Source organism: Prunus avium, chromosome 5, assembly GCF_965620075.1.
Source record: "Prunus avium chromosome 5, drPruAviu1.hap1.1, whole genome shotgun sequence".
Classification (NCBI taxonomy): Eukaryota; Viridiplantae; Streptophyta; class Magnoliopsida; order Rosales; family Rosaceae; genus Prunus; species Prunus avium.
The window spans coordinates 12,858,545-12,869,729 of record NC_142288.1 but is presented as its reverse complement, the minus strand read 5'-3'; the positions used below and the strand labels follow the sequence as shown (position 1 = coordinate 12,869,729).

The following is an 11,185-nucleotide window of genomic DNA, read 5'->3' as shown; positions in this document are numbered from 1 at the left end:
CCCAAGTATAGTAAGTCTTCAACTTTCCCTTTCTTTTCATAGGTTGTCAGTAGAATTGGATTCTTCCATCTTCTTGCCTTTCTGTAAGATTCCTTTTTGAATAGAAAAGTGTGGTCCCAAAGTAAAGCATGTGCGTTGGTTTGTCTGTGTGTGGTTGATGTTAGTAAAGGCTGGTGCCGATTGGTAGGTTTGTTGTAGTAAATTGAAGTTGGTGAGTTAATTATTTGTTGTTTGTAGGTGATCCAGAGTTATTTACGATTGAAATTCACCATGGGGGGTATTTTAAAAAGGGAAAGTATGTGGAAGGTACTGTCCAATGGGTAGGCAACTGTAATACAGATCAGTTGTCAATGCTGGACTTATATGATGTTGCTGAATCACTAGGATACAACCACATAAAAGTCAACTTGGATGTGCTTGAGTTTGTGTGTGAGATACCTGCATCAAGGGTTCATGGTTTGTACATCACAGAAAAGCTAGAACCACAGAGACATAATGAAGCCTTTGCAGCTGTATTTAACTTTCAAAATTTGCTTCAACCACAATTGATACATGTAGATGTACAAGATGATGTGAACATTGCTGATGATGCCAATGATGAAGCTGAAGAGGAAGATGAGGAGCAGCAGGTAGATGAGGAAGAAGCTGTAAATGTTGATGCAGAGGATGATGACGAAGAGCGCTTGCAATTCATAGATAGTGACTATGAGCAAACAAATGAAGAACAAGAGAAACAAAAGGGAGCATAAGATGACAAGTGGTTTGATACGCATGTAGTGGATGAAGCTGCTGAAGAACCACAGAGTGAACCTGGTGAAGTTCCATGTGATGACTACAATTCAGAGGACCTTCTAAGTGTTTCAGAAGAGGAAGATGAAGTTGATGAAAATACAGGTGTGAAAAAGGTTAGTCGTAGAAGAATGACCCTCACAGGGTTAGGGTGAGGAAAGGATGAAAAAAAGGTTTCGGAAAAAGAAATGCAGAAAAGAAAAAAAAAAGACAAAAAAAAAAGACAAAAATGTGTACAAAATGCTGTAGATGATGGTGGAGAAGAAAATGGAGAATATGGTGGAGAAAAGGGTAAAGAAAAAGGTAAAGAAAAGAGGGATGTCAAGTGTGATTGGTTGCTATATGCATCTTATCTGGGCAAAGGGCCTACTACTAGGATCAAGACATATCAACCAAAGCATTCATGTGGAAGGATGCAGAAGACCAAGTTTGCCACTTCTTCTTGGCTTGCTCAAAGGTTTGATGAGGAATTGAGAGATAATCCTAATATGTCTGTGTCGAATTTCATGAAGATCGTGAGGAAGAATTATGGCATAGATATCACTGCAAACCAGTTTTACAAAGCCAACAGCATAACTAAAGAGAGAATACATGGAAGTATTGAAGAACAGTACGCAAAATTGTGGGATTACTGTGAAGAGTTGAAGACAAACAATCCAGGCAACACTGTATTAGTCAAGACTGATTTGCATTGGGACAACCCAGTATTAAAAGAATATATATCTATTTTGGTGCATTGAAGAAGGGCATTATTGCAGGATGCAGGCCAGTTGTGGGTTTTGATGGTGACAGATTTTATTTGCAGTTGGTATTGATGCGAATAATGGGATGTACCCTGTCGCATTTGTTGTGGTTGAAGTAGAAAATACCGAGACTTGGACATGGTTCATGGAGATTTTCTTTGCTGATGTTGGGTGTGAAAATGGTAATGGTTGGGAGTTCATGTCAGACAAGCAAAAGGGTTTGGGATAAGTCATTAGGGATTTGATGCCCACTGCTGAACACAGGCATTGTGTTAGGCACCTCCACAATAATTTCAAGATTGCTAGTCACAGTGGACTAGCATTGAAGCAAAGATTGTGGGCAACAGCTAGATCAACTACAATACCCACATTTGAAGCTGAAATGGAGAAGATGTTATCTCAATCAGATGCAGCTTCCAGATGGCTTCACAAAAGGCCAGCAAATCATTGGAGTAGGTCACATTTCACTACTCATTCTAAGTGTGATACGCTTCTTAACAACTTGTGTGAGTCTTTTAACTCAGCCATTATTGAAGCAAGGGATAAGCCAATTCTTACACTACTAGAGAGAATTCGAAGTTATTTGATGCTAAGAATGGCTAGACTTAGAGAAACTGTTTGGACACATGATGTTGGTCCTAGGATTTTTGGAATTGTTGAGAAGCTAACAACTGAGAGTGCTCAATACATAGCATCATATGCTGGTGGGGGGAAATATCAAGTTAATAACATCCATGGTGGGATGTATATAGTGGATTTGGAGAGGCACACGTGCACTTGCAGAAAGTGGGACTTATGTGGAATCCCTTGTTCACATTCTATGGCTGCAATTGCCAAAATAGAAAAGAGCCCTTATGACTTTGGGCATTCACTTTACAAAAGAGGTGCATATGGTAGGGCTTATGAGAGTTATATATCTCCAATGCCTAGTCAAGAATACTAGAGAAAAACAGGCCATAGACCCATTAAGCCACCTCTTTACCACAAACAACCAGGAAGGCCTAGAACAAGTTGGCAAAAGGAACCTGATGAAATACCAAAAAATGCAACAAAGCTGAAGAGATATGGGATTGTCATTTGTCGTAAAACTTGTGGAGGTGAAGGTCACAATTCTGCAACTTGTGGCAACAATGGAGAAAGAGGCGGAAGACATGTATGAAGATTGTGATTATTTCTGTTGATATGAACTTTGTTGAAGGTGCAAGTTGGTCCTTTATTGTGATTATTTCTGTTGATATGAACTTTTTTATTATTTTTTGTTCAAGGAACAAGCTAGAGGCAAGGGAAGGGCAATAAGAGTTAGAGGCAGGGGAAGGGGAATAAGTATGCCAAGTGTTCCTGTTAGACAACCAGAGCAAGCTGAGACTTCAATCCAAGATAGACCATTTAGAAGAACAAAGCTTGGGGTAATACCATATGTACTGATTTGCTTTCAATAATTACATTAAATGTTTAAACCAAATTTGGACTGATTTGCTTATTTTTGTCATTCAAATAGGCGAGAAGAGGGGGGCAAGTGTATGAACTAACAAGGCAGCTTGCTCAAACTGGTGCTACCTTACAAGGAATTCAAATTGGGCATGCTTCTCAACCAAACTCAGAAAATGCACCTCTACCGAAAAGACCAAGGTCATGGAAAGTGTAGTTGAGATTTGCTGATTTTGGTCATATGTGGTCATCGGGCTGATTTTGGTTTTTTGGAACACCAAAATATTAGGACTGCTTATGTAATGGATATGTTTTGGAACATTTGATTTTGATAAATTTGTAGCTGATATGGTCCTAGGATTCTCAAACTGATTTCAATAGATTAGTATTGGAACACAAATGTTTTGGTTGGATTACAGTTAGAACACATATGTGCTGCTTGGATTCGTGTTGGAACAGATGTTTTGTAATGGATATCTTTGCTTGCAATGGATATGTTTTGGTTTAATAGTATTGCAACACTTTTGTTCGCTTGCTTGCTTATATTTCCTTTTGGCCAATAGGAAACAAAATTGTCAAAACACAACTCATACATGCCATTACATTCAACAAAAAGACCAAAAGTCCATGTATTACACCTTTGCAACACAACTGATACACGGCATTTCATTCATTGTCTTTGTCTTTCCCTCTCCCCTTTATTTATAGGACAGATTACATAGGCTTCTCTGGCAAATATCCTTCATTGTCTTTGCCTTTCCCATACATCAACCACACAACTATCACAAACAATAAACAAGACACCCAAAACCAAGGGTTTTTTTCCAGCTTCTTTGGCCGAGACTTTTTTGCATCTTCCATCATGTTTATTTTCCATAGCAGCCCAGGTATAATTTGCTTCGACCTCTCACACATTTGTGGGCCACCCCATTCCCAATATCTACATCTATTCTGCACATTTCTCACAATAAATTGATACATAAAAAACAGAAGAAAAAAAGTGCATCAGTCCAAATTTCTACTTAGCAACCCAAATTTCAAATCTGCAAACCAAATTTCAATTACAAACTTACCCTCCCACATATGTAAATCCTCCCTGGATGTGAAGCAGTCCAAGATGTTTGGATTTTCGCAGTCTTACCATAGTAGCAGACGACTGAAGGCACTATCCATGAACTACGCTCTTCACCTTATGAATTCCACCTCTGTGACCCATGACCTCTGCCCGGTAAGGACCTCCTCATCTCCTAATATTGGGTTTTCTCCTAAACTCTAGATCCCCTTTTGAATTAGGGTACGAAAATGGAGGGAAATTCTTTGAGGGAAAAAACGAGCCAAAACGAAGGAACTAATAGGTGAAGCATGGGTTCAGTTCAATGGAGACACGAAATGACCAAATTAACCTCCAACTTCATTGGCAAAAAAAATAGTTTGGTTCCTTAATTTTCTGAAGAAAAAAAAAGGATAGGGGGCTAATTGAAAATTACGTACAAGTTCAGGGGGTAAATCACTAGTATACCCTTTTGTATTATTTTGTACTGTGGCTTAGGTACCGCAATATTGAGCAGTGTAGGCTACTTCGTTGACATCCCCCGCAATGATGCGAACAAAAAAGAGTCAATTTGGATTTATTTGTTGTTTGACATCAATAAAAAAATATCATTTCTTGGTTGCTTCCAACCTCAACAATGTGCATTGATGTTAATGCCTCTATAACTCTAGTCAACTTCAACGAGCTCTTGCATGATGCATAAGTTTAGGTAAAGTGTTGAGGAATGTCCACTGATGGAGTATGTTGATTCCCAATGCAGTGGTACAAACCCACTCTTTCTCCCACATGTTGCATGACATGAATATCATAAGGCCCGTCAGTCCATGTAGCCACACGACCATTCCATTAAGTCGAACACTTCAAGGCAATTGTTACTATAATATGTTATAGACACACAAGTTGATATTTCTACCCACTGCCCTGTTAAAATGCATAGTATTGACCATGTCGGAGACCAGGTTCATCAAGACCTCCAACAACTCACGATTGTAGTGTCCCAAACCATCCTCCATAATATACTGGAGTAGAGTGCTGGAATCATGCTGGATTCCAAGAGCTTTGAATAATATAATATAATTCACGATGAAATAAAATTAATGATAAGGGTAGGATGAGGGGTGAGAATGAAGGTGGTGGGTTGGGAGTTTATAAAGAGAAGCCAAAACCTTATATTGTACAAAGCTAGCAAAGTACACAAAGCATTACAAGTTAGCTATTTCTCATATCAACAGCAAATGCACATGAACTTTTCTGATAGCATCTCAATTCATTTGCGCATGTTCATGGCTTCATGTCACTCTCATATGCTCTTGTCTCCGTATGCTAGCTAAAGCTCTTCACTACGTACTATAAGGCTTTCTCTCCTCATTGGCATCCCCCGCAATGAAGTGAACAGAGAAGAGCCAATTTGGATTAATTTGTTGTTTGAGATCAATAAGAAATATAATTTCTTGGTCGTGTCCAACCTCAACAATGTGCATTTATGTTAATACCTCTACAACTGCAGTCAACTCCAACTTGCTCATGCATGACGCATAAGTTTGGGCAAATTGTTGAGGAATTTCCTCCGATGGAGTATCACTACAAAAAAAAATGGTCATTACCGACCAACTTTTAATTAGGACCTCGAAATTCCCTCGGTAAAAGTATTTTTTCGGACAAAAAAAATGTTGTCCATTGGAAAAAGTCTCCAAGGTAGTCAGAAATGTAATTTTTTTGGCGGGAAAACTTTGCGCCAACTTTATTAACGACCAAAAACATTTTAGTCAGAAATAAGATGATTATTTCCAAGGGGCTACTCATTCCGTTGGAATTGTTTGACTATTTCCAAGGAGCTTCTCTTTCCATAGGAATTGTTTGACTATTTCCGAGGAACTTCTCATTCCATCGGAATTGTTTAACTATTTTTTAGGGGCTTTTTATTTATATCAGATATGTCTATGAACAAAATTAAGTTATTATTATTATTTTCTATTTTATAATTCAAAATTAGATTTTTTGAGCTTTAAGGTGAAGAGAATGTCACAAGGAGTTCCTAAGAATTTTCGGTGTATTTTTCTGATATAATGTGCATTGATGTTAATACCTTTATAACTGCAGTCAACTCCAACGTGCTCATGCATGACGCATAAGTTTGGGCAATGTGTTGAGGAATGTCCTCTGATGAAGTATCACTACCCCAAAAAAAAAAAGGGTCATTACCGACCAATTTTTTCCGAGGACCTCAAAATTCCCTTGGTAAAAGTGTTTTTTTCAACAAAAAAATGTTGTCCATTGGAAATACATCATGGGGCTGAAATCTATTTCCGACAAAGGAACTTCCCTTGGAAAAAGTCTCCAATGTCGTTGTTGAAAAAAAATGTGAACCTCCCAACACAATTTCACCACCACTAATTAAATCATGGGGTTTTATTATTTTAGGTTCGACCCATTCGAGACGCAGTGCCTCTTAATTATAATCCCTTACTTCAAGGGAACACCCTTTGATTCCATCATAAAGAAACAGAACGTGTGTGTTTGGTTTTGCGGCTGCTCTCAAGTCCAACCTCAGGGTGCCTAGATATCCTTCACGGGAATCAAGCCACTTGTAGTTCAAAGAATTGCAATGAATGAATAACTCATTGCAAATGGAAAGAGTTGTACGAATTTGATTGAGAAAGTGTTTGAGTGAATTTCGCCGAATAAACCAGGGATTCGATTTTGATGTGTGTTTGGGGTGAATTTGGTTAAGAATAACCAGGGATTCTGTTTGGATTTGAGATTTGGGCGGTTGCATCTAGATTGAATCTCTAGATTGCCTACGTACCCTTTCGAAGGGATCAAACCAACGTAGTTCGGAAAAGATTGTTTAATTTGAGTGATTTTGTACCACTTCAGATTTTGGCGTGGTTTTGTACCACTTGGGATTTGGTGTGGTGTTGTACCACTTGAGATTTGGTTTAGTTGCGGTTGCGTCTATTGGGATGCTAGACTGCCTATGTACCCTTGATGGGATCAAACCGGCGTAGTTCCAAAAAGATTGTTTAATTTGAGTGGTTTTGTACCACTTGGGATTTTGGGGTGGTTTTGTACCACTTGAGATTTGGTGTGGTGTTGTACCGCTTGAGATTTGGTTTGGTTGCGGTTGCATCTATTGGGATGCTAGACAGCCTACGTACCCTTGATGGGATCAAACCAGCGTAGTTCCAAGTTGATTTGTGAAATTAATGAGTAAGTGTGGCCCAATAATTTAGAATTTGTGTCTTTGAGACAATTCGGAGATTTTCATACGTAGATGACTTATGAGGAAAATTGGAAATTAATGGGTAAGTGTGGCCCACTAATTGAGAGTTTGTGTTTTAGAGATTTAAATTTAATCTCATTGGAATTTTCATGGGTAGATGACCCATGGGAAAATTTAGAAATTAATGGGTAAGTATAGCCCTCTAATTGAGGATTTCTGTTTGAGAGATTTGAATTTAATCTCATTGGAAGGGTTTTCTCAAACAGAGATGGAGAGGATTGGTCAGAGAGTCCAGGTGGTAATTCATGCTTTTTTTTTTTTGTACATTTTGGAATTAACCCTTAGAACATCATTTTTGTTTCAAAGGATTTCCTTTTGCTCGGCAAAGCTTTGTTGAACAAGAATCATCTCATGGATTTGTTGTTCATACATATGATTTAAGGGTTGCCACCCATCATGGATTTATCATCCAAGAATTTGATTTGAGGGTTGCCACCCAAGGATTTATCATCCCAGAAAATGATTTGAGGGTTGCCACACATGGATTTATCATCCAAGAAAATAATTTGAGGGTTGCCACCCAACATAGAGGACCTCAAGAGAGGAGCTTTGTTGCAGATGCATCTTTGATTGCTTCTGTCTTTTTTCCTCCCCAGCCTTTCGGCTCTTCTCTCCTGCCTTTGTGACCATGCAGCACTTTCTTTTTCTTTGAAGCCTTCTGCAGCCTGTTGGCTGCCCCCTTTTTCTTTTCTCTCCTCCTTTTTATAGAGTCCTTGTGAGAGAGATTTGAGATGGAAGAATTTTGCTTCAAATTGGATTCCTCCTCCTACTTGATCAAATTATCCTTTCCTTTATGTATCCCTTCCTTTTATCTAGGGATAAGATAGGGACCATTTGATATTCATGTTGTTTCAAATTTGTTTTGAAAACAAGTGTAAAGGGGGTGACCATTCCCACCCAACGTTGTGGGCCAAAAATTATGTAAACCCACACTTTTTTTTTTGTGTGTGAATTTTTTCGGTTCAGCAGTCGTCGAAAATGTATTTTTTTAGTAGGAAAACTTTACGCCAACTTTATTAACGACAAAAAACATTTTAGTCGGAAATAAAATGATTATTTACGAGGGGCTATTCATTCTCTCGGAATTGTTTGACTATTTCCGAGGAGCTTCTCATTCCGTCGGAATTGTTTAACTATTTTTGACGGGCATCTTATTTCCATCGGATTTGTCTATGAATAAAATTGAGTTTTTATTATTACTTTGTATTTTATAATTCAAAATTATATTTTTTGAGCTTTAAGGGGAAGAGAATGTCACAAGGAGTTCCTAGGAATTTTCAGTGTATTTTTTTTATTTAATGTGCATTGATGTTAATACCTCTGTAATAGCAGTCAAGTCCAACGTGCTCTTGCATGACACATAAGTTTGGGCAAAGTGTTGAGGAATGTCCTCCAATGGAGTATCACTACAAAAAAAAGAGCATTACCAACCAACTTTTTCGAAGGACTTCGAAATTCCCTCGGTAAAAATGTTTTTTCCAACAAAAAAATGTTGTCCGTTGGAAATACGTCATGGGGTTGAAATTTATTTCCGACAAATGAACTTCCCTTGGAAAAAGTCTCTAAGGTCGTTGGAAATGTAATTTTTTTGGCGGGAAAACTTTGCGCCAACTTTATTAACGACAAAAAACATTTTACTCGGAAATAAGATGAGTATTTCCGAGGGGCTACTCGTTCCGTCATAATTGTTCAACTATTTTTGAGGGGCTTCTTATTTCAATCAGATTTCTCTATGAACAAAATTGAGTTTTTATTATTACTTTGTATTTTATCATTCAAAATTAGATTTTTTGAGCTTTAAGGTGAAGAAAATGTCACAAGGAGTTCCTAGGAATTTTCGGTGTATTTTTTTAATTTAATGTGCATTGATGTTAATACCTCTATAACTATAGTCAACTCCAACGTGCTCTTGAGTAACGCATAAGTTTGGGCAAAGTGTTGAGGAATGTCCTCCAATGGAGTATCACTACAAAAAAAAAGGTCATTACCGACCAACTTTTTCGGAGGACCTCGAAATTCCCTCGATAAAAGTGTTTTTTCCAACAAAAAAATGTTGTCCGTTGGAAATACGTTATGGGTCTGAAATTTATTTCCGACAAAGGAACTTCCCTTGGAAAAAGTCTCTAAGGTCGTCGGAAATGTAATTTTTTTGACGGGAAAACTTTGTGTCAACTTTATTAACGACAAAAAAAAGCATTTTAGTCGGAAATAAGATGATTATTTCCGAGGGGCTACTCACTTCGTCTGAATTATTTGACTATTTCCGAAGAGATTCTCTTTCCTTAGGAATTGTTTTTGATTATTTCCAAAGAGCGTCTCATTCCGTCAGAATTGTTTAACTATTTTTTAGGGGCTTCTCATTTCCATCGGATTTGTCTATGAACAAAATTGAGTTTATATTATTACTTTGTATTTTATAATTCAAAATTATATTTTTTGAGCTTTAAGGTGAAGAGAATGTCACAATGAGTTCCTAGGAATTTTCGGTGTATTTTTCTAATTTTTAATTTATTTATTCTGAATTATAGAAGTTAAATCTAAATGAAATAATAGGAAATAGAATGGATTGACACATGTAATTCTCTTAAAGGCACTTCGTCAGCGTTTATGACAGGAGGCCTATAATATGGCGACATGTGGAATTTTCTTACTATTTATTGCTTTTATCTTAAACAATTCATTAAAATTAAATAAAAAGCATAAAGATGCATCGAAAATTGCTACAAACTCTTTATAAAATTGCTACATGTGTAGAACACGTGTTCTTTTTTCCTAGCCGTATAATTAAGCATGTATTATCCAAAATGAGGTGTGTAGGTTGTATTAGTTAGTCAAGTAAGGAGAGTATTAAAAGCCCAACCTGTTTAAAATAGTCAGGTAATTATATAGTCAGGTACCAAACGAGCCCAAAGCCTTTTAGGCCATTAAGAAGCTTAATCTCCACTACCAAGCCACTGGGGAGCAAAGGAAGGTTCAACTCAATGAACTAGACGAGATTCAGAATAATGCTTACGATAATGCAAATATTTATAAAGATCGAACCAAGCTCTTTCATGACAAGACCATACTACATAAAGAATTTTTCCCCGGGCTGAAGGTGTTGTTATTCAATTCACGACTCCCTCTTTTTCCGGGTCAAACTCAAATCACATTGGTACGGGCCTTTCATTGTGGTTCAAGTTTTTCCTCATGGCGCGGTGGAGATTCAACACCTTCCAATGGAAGCACATTCAAAGTGAACGGTCACCGTTTAAAGCCCTATCTTAAGTCTCCATTTGATATAGATCTAGAAAGTCTCCCTTCATTTAGGAGAGCCAATTCCCTAGCCTTCATCTCCACGTCGAGCTATACACGTTAAATTAAGCGCTTCTTGGGAGGCATTTATGTCATTTTAATTTTTAGTTCTGGTTTAATCATGTTCCTTCTTTGTCTTAGGTACATTGACGGTCAAATAACCAAAAGTTTGGGAGAGTTCGTCATGTTGTCTATCTTCTCTCACTTCGACAAATTCAAAGCTTTGCTCATCCACGTGCCTACAAAAACCTGGGAAGTTCTTACACCCTCTCTCTCTCTCTCTCTCTCTCTCTCTCTCTCTCTCTCTCTCTCTCTCTCTCTCTCTATACTTGCTTTTACATGACTTACTTTTCTTTGTTTTAAACGTTAAGGACAATGTTTGGTTTAAGTTGTGGGTGTTTGAGTTTCTTCGTTTCATTGTGTCTGCAACATCTTCTATCTTTTTATCAAAGTCTGTTCTTTTTTGCTACTGTTTTTGAATTTTAGCCCCCATGGTGTTCTTCATTTTTTCATTTTGAATCCAACCATATAAAGAACGTAAACTTTGGCCAAGTAATGTTTGAGATATATGCATTTCTTTGCATCTGGGTCATAAAT

At 37.6% G+C, this 11,185-nt stretch overlaps 1 pseudogene; it reads left to right on the top strand.

The window, feature by feature from the left end:
• Positions 1-350: 350 nt before the first annotated feature.
• LOC148294339 (uncharacterized) lies at positions 351-3,177 on the top strand (annotated as a pseudogene).
• The last annotated feature ends 8,008 nt before the right edge of the window (positions 3,178-11,185 follow it).